The sequence below is a fragment of the Mauremys mutica genome, chromosome 7, assembly GCF_020497125.1.
Source record: "Mauremys mutica isolate MM-2020 ecotype Southern chromosome 7, ASM2049712v1, whole genome shotgun sequence".
Taxonomy (NCBI): Eukaryota; Metazoa; Chordata; order Testudines; family Geoemydidae; genus Mauremys; species Mauremys mutica.
This window is the reverse complement of record NC_059078.1, coordinates 126,139,709-126,153,560: the sequence shown is the minus strand read 5'-3', so window position 1 is coordinate 126,153,560 and position 13,852 is coordinate 126,139,709. Positions and strand designations below refer to the sequence as shown.

Here is a 13,852-nt window from a genome sequence, read left to right as displayed (position 1 = left end):
GCCCTGGGCACACACACCCCCAGAAGCCCCACCACACTACAATGGGGGGGACAGGAAGGGCCATGAGGATGGGGGGAGACTGGCCCTGGAGGTGACCACTCGCCCATCCAGCCCAGAACCTTGTTCTACCCAGCACAGACCTGGTGCAAATCCTGGGTAGGATCACAAGGGACAAGGAGCTGCATTGGGGGGAGTGAGGTGTCAGAGCCCAGGGCTGGGCTAGCAGGGGGCTGCAGGTCAGGAGTGAGGGGCACCGGCAGAGCTGAGGGGGGAGCCCAGGGCTGGGCTAGCAGGGGCTGCGGGTCGGGAGTGAGGGGCACCGGCAGAGCTGTCGTGGGGAGGGCAGCCCAGGGCTGGGCTAGCAGGGGGCTGCGGGTCAGGAGTGAGGGGCCCCAGCAGAGCTGTGTGGGGAGGTGCCCAGCCCCCACCACCCTACCCTATTTCACCAGTTCACTGGCCCTGACATTGGCTCCCGACCCCCGTGGGAGCGACGGGGGCTCCTGGCCACACTCTGGCTCCGGGAGGGGGGGATCTATCCACTGTGCCAAGCCCCCGCCCCCCCATCACGTGCCCAGGGAGCGCCGCTCGAGCCTTCATTTGCTCTTTGCTTCTTTACCCGGCAGCCCCGAGCCCGGGGCGGCACCTCGCTGGCGCCGGCTGACAAACCCGCGCTGCGTCCTACAGGCCCTGCGCCGTTCCGGCCCGAGCAAACCTCCCGACACACCTCATCAAACCCCGACTGGCCTGGCGTTTCCCTGGCCTCCTTCCGCCCCAGAGACCCCTTTGCAAGTGACTACGGCACCCACCACTGGAATGCAGCCACCTCTGGAGCGGAGCACGGCAGCTGTTTAACAGCCCACCGCAATGTTGCTTAACAGAGCGGGAGAGGACGCAAAGTCCCTGCCCCAGGCATTCGGTACTGGATGGGGGGAGCTCAGAGCTGCCGTGGGAACAGGGCCACCCAGGCTCACACCCTTGGAGGGAAGAGCACCCCCTGCTGAATCACACTCACAGGGCACCCGGCACTGAGCGCCCGCATTTCCAGCCCATTTCTGGGACGGTTCGGCATCTCCCCTTGCTCCATGCACACAGGGCTCAGCAGCCCCATCGCCACACAAGCACTAACCTCCCCATCCTCCCAACCCCCTCCAGGCTACAGATGGGGAAACTGAGGCACAGAGCTGGGCGGTGCCCCAGAGGGAGGCAATGGCAGAGCCGGATTGGAATCCTGAGGGCCCCCAGACAGCTCTGGGGCAGGGGTTCCCCCTGTTGTGCCTTTCCACCCCGATCCCCAGCTTGAGACAACAACCCCAGAGTGTCCCCAGCCAGCCGCAAGGGGGTCACTGAATGTCCTGCCGGCCAGTGCTCCCAGCTGTGCCGTGCCAAGGAAACCACCTCAGGCTGGCCCCACCCAGCCACCGCGCCCCATGCCCACCCAGCCGGGCACCTGGGCACCAGCTGACGGAGCCATTTGGAGCAGCGCCCGCTGGAGGGCCCGTCTAGGGGGCAGGGGGCTTGGGGCAGGCCAGGAGTCTGGGGTACCCGTGGGAAGCACGTTCCTCTCACTGGCAGCTGGGGATTAGCCGTGGGGCGAGCCCTGGTGGCAGGCGGGTGAGGAGGAGGAGGAAGGAAGGAGGAGGAAGATGTAGAACATCTCACAGGAGCCCCAGCCCAGCTGTGCCCGGTCAGTCGCCAGCCGCACTCATTAGAACGGGGTCCCCGTCTCCCCACCTGCCACGCGCCGAGCCCCAGGCCTGCCCAGTGCCGGCACCAGGAGCCCACGTGGGGCAGGGGATCGGGCCCGAGGAGACCGTTGCTCCCCCAGTTCAGCCGGTCGCTGTGACCCGCGGGTGCAGGGCCCCTGCCCAGGAGAGACGCCCGCTCCCTCCGCCACCCCGGCCGGGCAGCCGGGCCCAGCGCGCGCGTTTGTTTCCCGAGGAGGATTACGTGGGTTGAATGGCCGCCGAGGCCAGGCGCCGGGGGAGGAAGCCCTGGGACAAAGGGCTGCTCGTTCTGTCCCCGCCCACCCCCATTTTCCACCCCACCCAGGAGCTCCTCAAGCAAAACCTTCAGCAACCAAGGCCCCAGGCTGGGGGAGGGGCTGCAAGTGCCAGCAGCCCCCACCCACGCAGGCCGCGACCGCCAAGCAGGGCAGGGCGTGGGCAGCGCGTGGAGGGGGGACCCAGGCCCCAGCTGTTCGGCTGGCGGTGCTCTCCCCACCCGGGTGGCATCGGGCGAATACCTCATGGGTTGCCCAGGGCACGGTGGCACCACGCCCCAGGGAAATGCTGCCTGGCACAAGAGGCAGGGTGAGTGCCAGCTTCCCCTCCGGGCCGGGCACCAGGCAGGGCTGACATGGCAGAGCTGCAGTGAAGGGCAGCATGACCTCAACATGCTGGGACCCTGCTCTGAGCCTCGGTTTCCCCATCTGTAAATTGGGGCGCAGGCTAATCCCCCCCAGAGAGGGGTAATGGCGATCCGCATTGACAGAGGGCTGCAAAGGGGTCACGAGCCCAGACCCTGCAGGGCAGAGACGAGGTCTCATAACCCTACATCCTCGCCGAACGGCCCCTGATCAGCCAAGCTCAGAGCAGTTTCCAGATGAGGTCGGGAGGGTGATCTGCATTTTACAGCTGGGGAAACCGAGGCACGGAGCAGTGCCGCGACTTGCCCAAGGTCACGCAGCAGGGCCAGGAACAGAACCCAGTTTCCCGAGTCCTGAGCCAGTGTCCCGACCCACGGGACCCTTCTGCCCCCCAAACATCCCCCCCACCCCAGCGGCCAGGCCTGCAGTGGGTTGGGAGGACTCAGCAGAGAGCTGGCACCTCGGGACCGGATGCAATTCCTCCACATCCCGGCCTGCAGGTGAGGACCGGAGGCTGCCGGGTGGCACAGGGACCCCGCGGCTGCGGGGCGGCCACTCGTGGCATTTCAGAGGGGCACCAGCAGAGGGGGCAGCACAGGCGGCAAAAGCAGGAGCCACCTGGCACAGATGCCGCAGGCCGCTCCCCGCGGGGGAAGGTAGCGTCCCGCCATTCCCGTGCCCAGGGAGTGGGCACAGGGCTGTGCCCGGCCCCCCACAATCAGCCTTCCAAGTCGCTCAGCTGGCGTGTGGCTGGCTTCTCCGCCGGACGCCCCGTGCCCGCGGGTGCTGCTCTGCCCTCGGCCGAAGGCGCCCAGGCCCTGCCAGAGCGAGGACGGCAGAGGCAGGCCTGAGGCAGAGAAAGGTGCTTTGCCGGCGCTCCGGTACCTGGTAGCCAAGGCTGGGCAAGCCGCCCATCCAGTTCCTGCCGCGGGTGGAGCCCCGGAGCCCGCACGCTTGCTCAGCTGGTCTGGCACTAAAATAGCTGCCGGGCGTGGAGAAAAACAAACTTTCCTTAAAGGGGCAGGCAGCAGGGAACTGCCGGGGACACGGGCAGCCTCTGGGTTGGTCTGGCAGCAGGGCACTGCCCAGGCCAGCCGGGGACACGGGCAGCCTCCGGGTTGGGCAGGCAGCAGGGCATTGCCCGGACCGGCCAGGGACATGAGCGGCCTCCGGGTTGGTCTGGCAGCAGGGCACTGCCCAGGCCGGCCGGGGACACGGGCAGCCTCTGGGTTGGTCTGGCAGCAGGGCATGGCCCGGACCGGCCAGGGACATGAGCGGCCTCTGGGTTGGTCTGGCAGCAGGGCATGGCCCGGACCGGCCAGGGACATGAGCGGCCTCTGGGTTGGTCTGGCAGCAGGGCACGGCCCAGGCTGGCCGGGGACACGGGCAGCCTCCGGGTTGGGCTGGCAGCAGGGCATGGCCCAGGCCAGCCGGGGACACGGGCAGCCTCTGGGTTGGGCAGGCATCAGGGCATTGCCCAGGCCGGCCGGGGATGCAGGCGGCCTCTGGGTTGGTCTGGCAGCAGGGCATTGCCCAGGCCAGCCGGGGACACGGGCAGCCTCTGGGTTGGTCTGGCAGCAGGGAACGGCCCAGGCTGGCCGGGGACACGGGCAGCCTCTGGGTTGGTGTGGCAGCAGGGCATTGCCCAGGCTGGCCGGGGACACGGGCAGCCTCTGGGTTGGTGTGGCAGCAGGGCATTGCCCAGGCCAGCCGGGGACGCAGGCAGCCTCTGGGTTGGTCTGGCAGCAGGGCATGGCCCGGACCGGCCAGGGACATGAGCGGCCTCCGGGTTGGTCTGGCATCAGGGAACGGCCCAGGCTGGCTGGGGGCCTGGCCTGGCCCTGTGCAATCAACAGCCCAGAATGTGAGCGCGGCTCCGGTTGGCCCGGCCGGGGCCCCCTCAGCGTGGGGGCCCCGACAGAAGGGTGCCGGGCACCGTGGCCTCGGAGACCAGGGTGCAGCTCGGGGGCTCTTCACCCAGCTCTGCCGCCGGCCTGCTGGGGGGCTGCTCCCCCTCTCGGCTCCCAGGCCCGGCTCTCGGACGGACCAAGGGACAGAATGGCCTCGCTGCGCAGCCTGCGCACAGGGACCCGCAGGGAAGGGCCTCGGGTGCCAGGAGCCGGTGGGTCCCCTGCGCCCGTCTCCCAGCAGCTCCCCAGGTGGCGGATCTCCCTCCCTGGCAGCAGGGCCCCGGGGTGGGGCTGGAGGGAAGGGCCCCCCCGGGGTTCTCCACACGCAGCGGGTTGCGCACGGGGACCGTCCCCGTTCAGGGCTGGGACGCTGCGGCTCTGCCCTTGCCACAGCCAGGGGGGGACCCAGCCTCGGCACCCAGTCCCAGCCCCCTGCGGAGCCAGGGAGCCCTGAGTGCAGCCCCTCGGGGACTGGTCCTGCCCCTCCCCCCCGTGAGGCAGGATTGATTTCAAACCCCGTCTCACGGGCCCCTGGGGTTCCCCTCCAGCACCTCAGTCACTGGCTGGGCACACGCCAGGCCCCAGGCCCAGCACCCGGCGGGCCAGAAACACACCCAGAAATGAGACAAGCCGCCAGTCACCCCAGGGTCCCACCAAGTCACCCAACGCCAGCAGAAAACCCCCCAGCCCCCCCCCAGCCCCCAGCTCCTTCCAGGTGAAGGACGACCCCTGGGCCTGGCAGGCTACCCGCCTCCAGCTGCTCCGGCCCCACGGCTCCCCAGGCCGTGTCCAGCTGCCCCCCCTCTGAGTCCCCTCCAACCTGGCCACATGGCCTGGCTCGCACAGCCCCTGGGGCAGCCTAGGAGAGGCTCATTAACACCGTCCTGCCCCTTCCCTGAAGGCCCAAAGAGTTCCCACCGCCAGCGATGCTGCCTCCTGTTCAGAGCGCGAAGCCACCAGCCGCCCCGTTCCTCCTCCCTCGAACAGCCCCGAGCTCCAGGCCTGAGGGGACGGGGTGTGCTGCAAACCCCCCTCCGCTCTTCCCGCTCCTCCCCACACAGGACAGAGAGCTCGATGGCCCCGGCTGCGCCTCTGGAGCACGGCCCCTCGTCCGCCCAGGCTCCCAGCGCAGGGCGCATGGCAGGGGGCTGCACCGCTGCTGAGAGCCAGCAAACTCATTTCCTGTGTGACTGGCACCCACGGCTCCAGGGGGGCCACTGCTGCACCAGCCCCGCTGGGCCTCACGCCCCTTCCCCCCAGACGTGTTTTCAGTCCTTCCCCCGGGCCCTGCACAGAACAGCCCAGCCAGCCTACGACACGGGAGCCGGACACTAACTATCCAGCACGTTACCGCCGGGAAACTCATTCAAACCAGCAGGACCCAATCAGCCCCAATCCATTTCACAAGGTTATGCCTCAATCTACCCTATCTCTGGCCCACCCGCCGGCCACCTGGGCACCCGCTGAGCGGCGCTGGCACTGCCCGGCGTGCCAAGCACCTGGTGCTAAATGCTGCTCCATGAGCCAGGGGATCAAACAGCGTCCAGAGACATCAGCAGGAGAAGGCAAATGTGGAGGGGCCAGTAGCTCATTCAAGTCTCTTGGCGCCTGTTCCCCTTGCTCAGACCCACAACCAAGCCCTGGTGGCGGTGAGCTCAGCCCCACGGCGCCTCTCCCCCCGCAGGAGCTCTGGGCACGTCTGCCGAGCAGCTATTTACATTCAGGAGAAAACCCCAAAAGAAAAGCAGCTGAGCTGATCCATCACCCGCTTGGCTGAGCGGCACTTTCAGCAGCCAGGCTCCGCCCTCTGAAAAGCCACACCCCCTTCTGCAGAGAGGCTCCGCCCACAGCCCCCCCCCAAGCCACAGTGGGGCCCCCCCAAGCTGAACCGCTGCAATGGGAGGATTCATGGAGCCGCTAAATGACTAACCGCCGAGGGGAACGAAAGCTCCGGGGAACGGCTGCTCCACTCCACCACCTCGGAGAGACACCCCCTGGGCCAGGTTAACGAGCCCCATCGCATGGAGGGTGGGGGACATACAGGCCTGGGCAGAAGGGACAGTTTCATCCTATTGTGAATAAATCACAAGCACGACTGTGCTCACCGAGGCCGGGAGGGCTGGACAGCGGAACCAGGCTACTCCCTGCTGGCCTTGGGGGGACGCAGGACTCTAGCAAAGCAGGGGAGAGCTGGGTTTCCCACCAGAAAGCGTAACTATTTCAAGCTAGTTCCCCTGGAAACCACTTCCAATTCCTGCCCCGTGTGTCCTCCCCAATCCACCCCCCAGCCTCTGCGAGAGGCCCGCAGGAAGCCCTCCGCTGCCAGGGGAAAGCGATCGCTTCATTTGCCACCGTCCTAGGCACGGGCACCGCTCGGGCACGGGTCAGTTAGAAACCAACGTGCCCGAGTCAAGGTTTGCTTCGCGCTGCCGGGGACAGCCTACGGGAGTTCTGCCGGCCCGCGGCCCGGAGCTGCCCTCCTCTTTGTTACGGGCTCACCCCCGGCTGTAAAACCCCGAGCGCTTCTCCATCGCGATGTGACCAGTCTCCCCCGGGGTCCGGAGGCGGGACGTCCGAGCTGAGCTTTTGGGGGGCAGGGATTGTCTTTTGTGCTCTTTGTGCAGCATCTAGCGCAGAAGGGTCCTGCTCCCGGCACCGCCACCAGACACATAACAATAGCTGCATTCATGCAGAGGGGGGCTATGACTGGGGCAGTACTCTGGAGTCGCCCTCTGGCTCCTGAGAAGTTGCCAATGGGGCCAGCAGGTGGTTAGGGCCACTGAGCTGGGCCACTGCCTGAAATGGGCACATGGGGGAACCCGACCAGCAAAGCCCTTCCCAAGTACGCCTCTCTGGCCTCATCTTTAACCAAAACCAGAGCATCCCAAAGCTTCACAGCTCGCTAGACAGGAACAATGTAGGCAGGAATTATTGCGCCCGCCACCAAAATGCAGCCACCTCTGGGTTGTGTAATGTCACACAGCAACGCGAGGGGACTGTTTAGATGAGGAAGTGAAAAGGGACCCCCTGGTCCAGTTGAAATTCCATGGGGAATTTTAGGTTAGAAGCCTGTAATTGCTCTTGGGGAAAGGGACAGGAGATCTTTATTGACTGGGTCCTTGGAATTACATTTCTTTTGAAAGATGGTCTCTCCAGCAGCACAGCACGGTTGTGGGGGATGGAGAGAGAGAGGGGAGGGTGCCTCCCAGGAAATAAGCAACTTCACTTCCTACTGAACTTGGGTTTTGTTTGGTGATTTGCCATCCAGGTACTGAGCAGACCCACCCTGCTTAGCCTGAGATGCCCGGCACCTGCCAGCATGCAGTTATACCACGGCGATGCTCAGGAGAGCAGCAATCTGCAGACACTGCCAGACACCCAGGAGAAGATGCCAGACCCGTGGCCGTCCGGATCTTCCTTCCCCGCTGCACGCAGATTAACTTTCATTGCTCTGCATTCATCCTTACTTCCTCTGCCTGGAAGCGGGAACTGCCAGCATGTGGGTAAATGGATTAGAAGGTCATCTAGTTTCACTGGAGCCTCTGTCCCAGCGCTTCCTTGGCCTCCGCAGAAATGCTGTTTTGTAACTTGCTCCACAGTCATTCCCCCTCGGGGAATCACAACAGATGTCCTCCCTCCTAAGCGCCCGCCTAATGGGGCCGTGAGATGGTGAAGGGTGATTATAGTTTCCATCTTTCCTCAGTGTACACAAGTACATCAGTGTCACGGGACATCTTGAGAGTTAGAATGGGGTGGGGAGCGGTTGGGCGGGAGCAAAGAAACCATCAATCTCGGTAGAATCGTATAGATTCCAAGGCCAGAAGCAACTAGTCTGAGCCTCTGTGTAGCAGAGGCCAGAGATCTGCCCCCAGTGAACTCCTACAGCAGAGCTTTTTGGAAAACATCCACTCTTGGTTTAAAACCGGGTAGTGAGAGAGAACCCACGTCTACCCTTGGGAAATTGCTCCAATGGTTACTCACGCTCACCATTCAAAACGTCCATCTTATTTCCAGTTGGAATTTGTCTAGCTGCAACGCTCAGCCGCTGGATGGTTTTATACCTTTCTCTGCTGGATTGCACAGCCATATTCGAGATTTCTTCCCCGTTTGGTACTTTATAGACTGTAATCAAACCACCCCTTCGCCTCCTCTTTGTTAAATGACATAGACTGAGCTCCTTGAGTCTGTCATTACCAGGCAGGGTTTCTAACCCTTCCCATGACTCTGCTCTGACCCCTCTCCAACTGATCAACATCCTTCTTGAACTGCGGGCACCAGAACTGGCCACAGGATCCCAGCAGCGGTCGCACCCGTGGCAAGTACGGAGGTAAAATAACCTCTCTGCTCTTTCTTGAGCTACTCCTGTTTGTAGGGTGACCAGACAGCAAGTGTGAAAAATCGGGACAGGGGGTGGGGGGTTATAGGAGCCTATATAAGAAAAAGCCCCAAATATTGGGACTGTCCCTATAAAATCAGGACATCTGGTCGCCCTACCTGTTTGTGCATCCCAGGATCGCGTTCATTCCGCTGATTATTCACCACAGCCCAAAATCTTTTTCAGAGTCACTGCTTCCCAAGATAGAATCTCCCACCCCATAAGTATGGTCAGCATTCTTTGTCCCCAGATGGCTACATTTACATTTAGCTGCATTAAAATGCATACTGTTTCCTTGCGCCCAGTTTCCCAAGTGATCCAGATCACACGCTCTGAATCAGTGACCTGTCCACTTCATTATTTACCACTCTCCCAAGTTTTGTGTCATCTGCAAACTTTATCAGTGATGATTGTAAGTTCTCTCTCAACTCATTGATAAAGATGTTAAATAGCATAGGACCAAGAACTGACCCCTGCAGGACCCCAGTGGAAACGGACCCAGTCAATGACAATTCCCTGTTGCATTTTGAGACCTATCAGTTAGTCAGTTTTTAATGTGTGCTGTGTGAATTAATTTGGAACATGTGTTTCTAACCCTTTTGGCTGCAAAGGAAGCCTTCCAAGCATCCCAGTGAACCCTGAGTCTGCAGACAGACAGCTCTCCTCTGCAGCTGCTCAGAAGTTTCTGAAGCAGCAACAGTATGAAACTCACAAGACTCTGGTCAGTATCACAACAGCTATTCAGAAGGCCAGGGCAGAAGGGAAACTGACAAGAATCATGTCAATTTCACTCTGAAACTGCTTGGGAAAGCTTTTTCCTGCTGGTTTTTCTTCTCTGCCCAGGGCTACTAGGTTTATTCCTCAGGCTCAGAGGTGCCTGGTCAATGTTCATAACCCTGCTGATACTAGAATTGACAACCCAAGCATAGGAGCAATGCACACACACACGTGTACATACGCTCCCCCCCACACACACACACTATTTTCTACCTTCAGGTTTTCCACACAGCTGATGAGATGCCAGTTCTCCCACACAGCACTGATCCTCACTACACCTCCCGCTGTTCCGAGTTTGAATTCCCCACCCGAGCTGTCAGACTTGGAGTCCAAAGTACAACACAAGCAATTAATGTAACAGCCGCCAAACAGTGGGTGTCGTTTTCCCTAGTGAAATTTATGCTGCTGGGAGCAGGGCAGGGCCGAGGTTTCCTCTAGGCATCGTCACACGCTCCTGCCAACAAAGCCGAAAGCTGGCCGAGCTGCATGCCCACATCCAGCCCGGGGTGCTGCTGTGCATGCCTCAGCGACGTGACCCCGCTGGAGGGAAGGGAGGTGGTGGGGGAAAGAAAGACACACACAGGAGAAATTAAAAGGGGAAAGCAGCCAGCCTTCAGAAAGGAATGACACCCCGCTGGAGAAGCTTGTCTGCACAGGAGAAAGTCAGATGAGATCAGCTCACAGGCCCTGCAATAACAAACCATTTGCCATTTCAAGTCGACGCAGATGGCTCCAACGTCACACCAAAACATCCTCCCCAGCTAATCAGAACGCACCGGGGAGGGGGGCGGGGGGCTGCCTCTCGCTGCATGTCTCTCTCGTGCTCCTGACTTGGATCCCATGTGCACCTTCCGGTCACGTTTACCCCCTCCCACACTGCCCGCCCCACGGGCCGCACCGAACTTCATGGCCACCATTCCGGTGGCCTCAGCGGGCTCTGGATCAGGCCCTAAGGCAGCAACTGGGTGGGGAAGAGGGTGCTTGTTTCCTTGCTGGGCAGCAAAGCATGAAGCCAGAGGAAGGACTGTGAGATTTCCCTCCTTCCAGCTGGCATCATCAGGAGCAGGTCACAGCTCCCCCCCCTCCCCCGCCAGCCTTCCCAATCCAAGAATCACATTACAGCTCCCTTCAGACCTTCCAGCTCCGGCCGCAAACAGGCATATTATGCTGGGCTCAAGGAACAGCTCATGGCGCAGCTGGCGTCGGCTTGAAATCCGGGGCTGGCTGCAATAACCACGCGTTCTCGCGGCAGCCAAAGCTAGCCGGAGAGGAGAGGGGAGTGCTCGCCCTCCCATCCAGCAGAGGTGAAAGCCAGGTCCTCCAAAACCAGATCAGGGTGTATTTGACGCATCCCCCTACACTCGCTTTTCCCAGCCTTCTCCGGGCACCCTGCCAGCCCCCCTCCTGGCGTTCTCCCATCGTGACTCCTCAGACGAAGCTTCCGGACGATGCTCCCTGGAATGAGACTCTCTGCTCTAGAGGACTCACTTTCCATCCCGGCCGTTACATTCCACCGAGGTACGAGGAGCGAGAGGCTAAGGGGAGGATCCAACCCCTACCCGAGCAAATGGAAGGACTCCAGTCCGGCCTTAAACAACTCGCCCGAGAACCAGGAGCTGAGGCCAGATTCTCCGCAGTCCAAATCCAGGGTCTTAACCACAGAACCGCCTGTCACGCTACACCGCAGGAGTTTGCATAGGGCAGCAAAGGTGACAGGAGAGGCAGCCCTATGGGAAGGGGGCAGAGACAGAGGACATCTCCCCTAACCCGCACACCTGCGCTTTGCCAAACAGGACGGAGATCCATATGCCACAGCAGCCGCCAGCCTGGCCAGCCCCTGGCCAGGCTAGAAGGGCAGGCCGGGGCTGGGCGAAGAGAGGCCTGGCTGGCCCGGGTCACACAGAAGGGGTCGGTCCCTTGCGGCTTCTAACCCAAAGGGAGAGCAGGCAGGGGCTGCTTCCGCTGTAAATCACCCTCCTGAGCCCGGCCGAGCGAGGGGCCAGAGGGAGCGAGACACTTTCCCAGCACCCTGGGGACGGGGCCTCCCCACTGGGGATCGGGGACACGGCGCAATCAGGGCAGCAGGGCAGTGTCCCAGCTGTGGCCTGCCGGGCCTGGTGTGAACCGTCCCCACTGCCCCCCACTGCCGCCTCCCCCAAACACCCAACAACCCTCCACTTCTCCCAAGTGTCCCCCCACTGCCCAGTAACCCCATAAACACCCCACTCACCGCAGTCCCCAGCCCTCATCCCAACATCCCAGCCTCCAACCCCACTGCCCCCCACTGCCGCCTCCCCCAAACACCCAACAACCCTCCACTTCTCTCAAGTGTCCCCACACTGCCCAGTAACCCCATAAACACCCCACTCACCGCAGTCCCCAGCCCTCACCCCAACATCCCAGCCTCCAACCCCACTGCCCCCCAACATGCCCCAGCCTCCCACAACTCACCTCCCACCTCCTCACCCCACCCTTCCATGGCCCCAAACCCCACCACTCCCCATCCCCCACAATGCATCCCCCAACCCCTCACCCCATTGCCCCCAACAACCTGCCCCATTCACCCCTGACACACTGGACCTCTATATCCCCCATTCACTCCACCAGCCCCCCAACCCCACCACCCCAACATGCCCCAGCCTCCTACAGCCACAACCCCCCCAAACTCATCACCCCGCTGCCCCAACATCCCCCCACAATTCCCCCCAAACTCCTCCTCACACCACCCCATCTCCCCACAACTCCTCCAAAGTCCTTCCCCCACCCCCAACATACTCCCCCAACATTCCCCAAACTCCTCCCCCCGCCGCCCCCTGCATCCCCCAAACTCCTCCCCCCACATCTCCCCCAAAGTCCTTCCCCACCACCCCAACATCTCCCCACAACTCCCCCAAAGTCCTTCCCCCACCCCCAGCATCCCCCAAACTCCTCCCCCACATCTCCCCCAAAGTCCTCCCCCCGCCGCCCCCTGCATCCCCCCAAAACTGCTCCCCCCACAACTCCCCCAAAGTCCTTCGTCCGGCCATCCCCCAACAACTCTCCACAACTCCCCTCATCCCCCCAAACTCCTCGCCCCACCGCCCCCAACATCTCCCCACAACTCCCCCAAAGTCCTTTCCCCACCCCCAACATACTCCCCAGCATCCCCCAAACTCCTCCCCGCCACTTCCCCCCGCATCCCCTCCACAACTCCCTCCAAACTCCTCCCCCCGCTGCCCCCCAACTCCCCCAAACTCCTCCCGCTGCCCCCGGGACCCTCCCGGCCACTCACCGGCGCCCCGCGGCTCCGCGCTCCGCTCCCGTCCCGGGCCAGGGCGGCTCCGCTCGCTCCCATCGCCCGCCCCGCGCTCCCCCGCACGGCGGCTCCTACCCCCGCCGGAGCCCCCAGCGCCTGGCTCCGCCCGGCCGCCTCCACCCCCCTAGAGCCCCCCCAGCGGGGAGGGCACCGACAAGGAGCCGCAGCTGGGGAGGGGCCCGACTCGGGGGGGTCCCTACAGACGGAGCCCGGCCCCAGCGACAGCCCCGCCCCACCCCCAGACTAGCCCTCCCCTGGGGGCCCTTTAGGGGCAGGAGACCCTAGGATCCTGCTATGGAGATGGGGACCCTGGACCCCCCAGATCAGCCCTCCCCTGGGGGCCCTTACGGGCAGGAGACCCTAGGATCCTGCTATGGGGATGGGGACCCCAACCCCCCAGATCAGCCCTCCCCTGGGGGCCCTTACGGGCAGGAGACCATAGGATGGTGGGGGGCAGGATTTTGTCAGTACCCTTTATTGTATATATTATGGTAGCATTTAGCCCCCGCCCCCCCCCCCCGGTCATGTACCAGGCTGAACCCATTGTGCCAGGTGCTGTACAAAGCTGCCCTGCTGCCCCAGTGGCCTTTCCCCACCAAGGCGGGTGTCACAGCCCCACGGCATCTGGGCGGCCCTGCTTTGCCACATAGGGACCAGGGCCTGGCCTGGAAACCCCATCGGGTGGGGCTGAGCTGCACCCCTCGGGAGCAAACCAGGGGGCAGAAGAAGGGAAGCGGAGTCCCAGACCCAGTGGAAGCTGCCCCGGGCAGGGAGCATTTAGGAGCAGGGTCAGCATGTGGGTCTCAGGCAAAATGCCACTGGATCTTTGCCTTGTTCAAAAGGCAGCAGCCCCCTATACATCAGGGGTCAGTACTCACTAGAGGGCAGAGTGCCCCCTACTGACTCACCCCTGCAGCACAGCTCCCCCTAGGCATGGGGTGTGTTACTAGGAGGGCAAAGCACCCCACTGGAACAGGGCCCTCTACTGAGTCACCCACCCCCCAAATACCCTAGGTCAGCACCCACTCTCAAATTATCATCAAGGCCTGACCTATCTCCCATCTAAGAGTAACCCAGTCTGACCCTGCTTAGCTTATGAGTGCTGACAGCCTCCCAGCACAAGGGAGCAC

The 13,852-nt window shown here is 62.7% G+C and overlaps 1 protein-coding gene across 4 annotated transcripts in view; it reads right to left on the bottom strand.

Annotated features, from left to right (window-relative positions):
* Positions 1-12,797, bottom strand: part of LZTS2 (leucine zipper tumor suppressor 2) — a 37,483-nt gene extending 24,686 nt beyond the window's left edge. For 2 of the 4 annotated variants that reach the window (XM_045024116.1, XM_045024120.1), the window contains exon 1: positions 10,562-11,550. The gene's annotated coding sequence lies outside the window, so the exon portion shown is untranslated. Of the gene's footprint in view, positions 1-10,561; positions 11,551-12,698 lie in introns of those variants that run through there. The other 2 variants (XM_045024118.1, XM_045024114.1) reach the window with 2 other exon arrangements.
* Between the last annotated feature and the right edge of the window lie 1,055 nt (positions 12,798-13,852).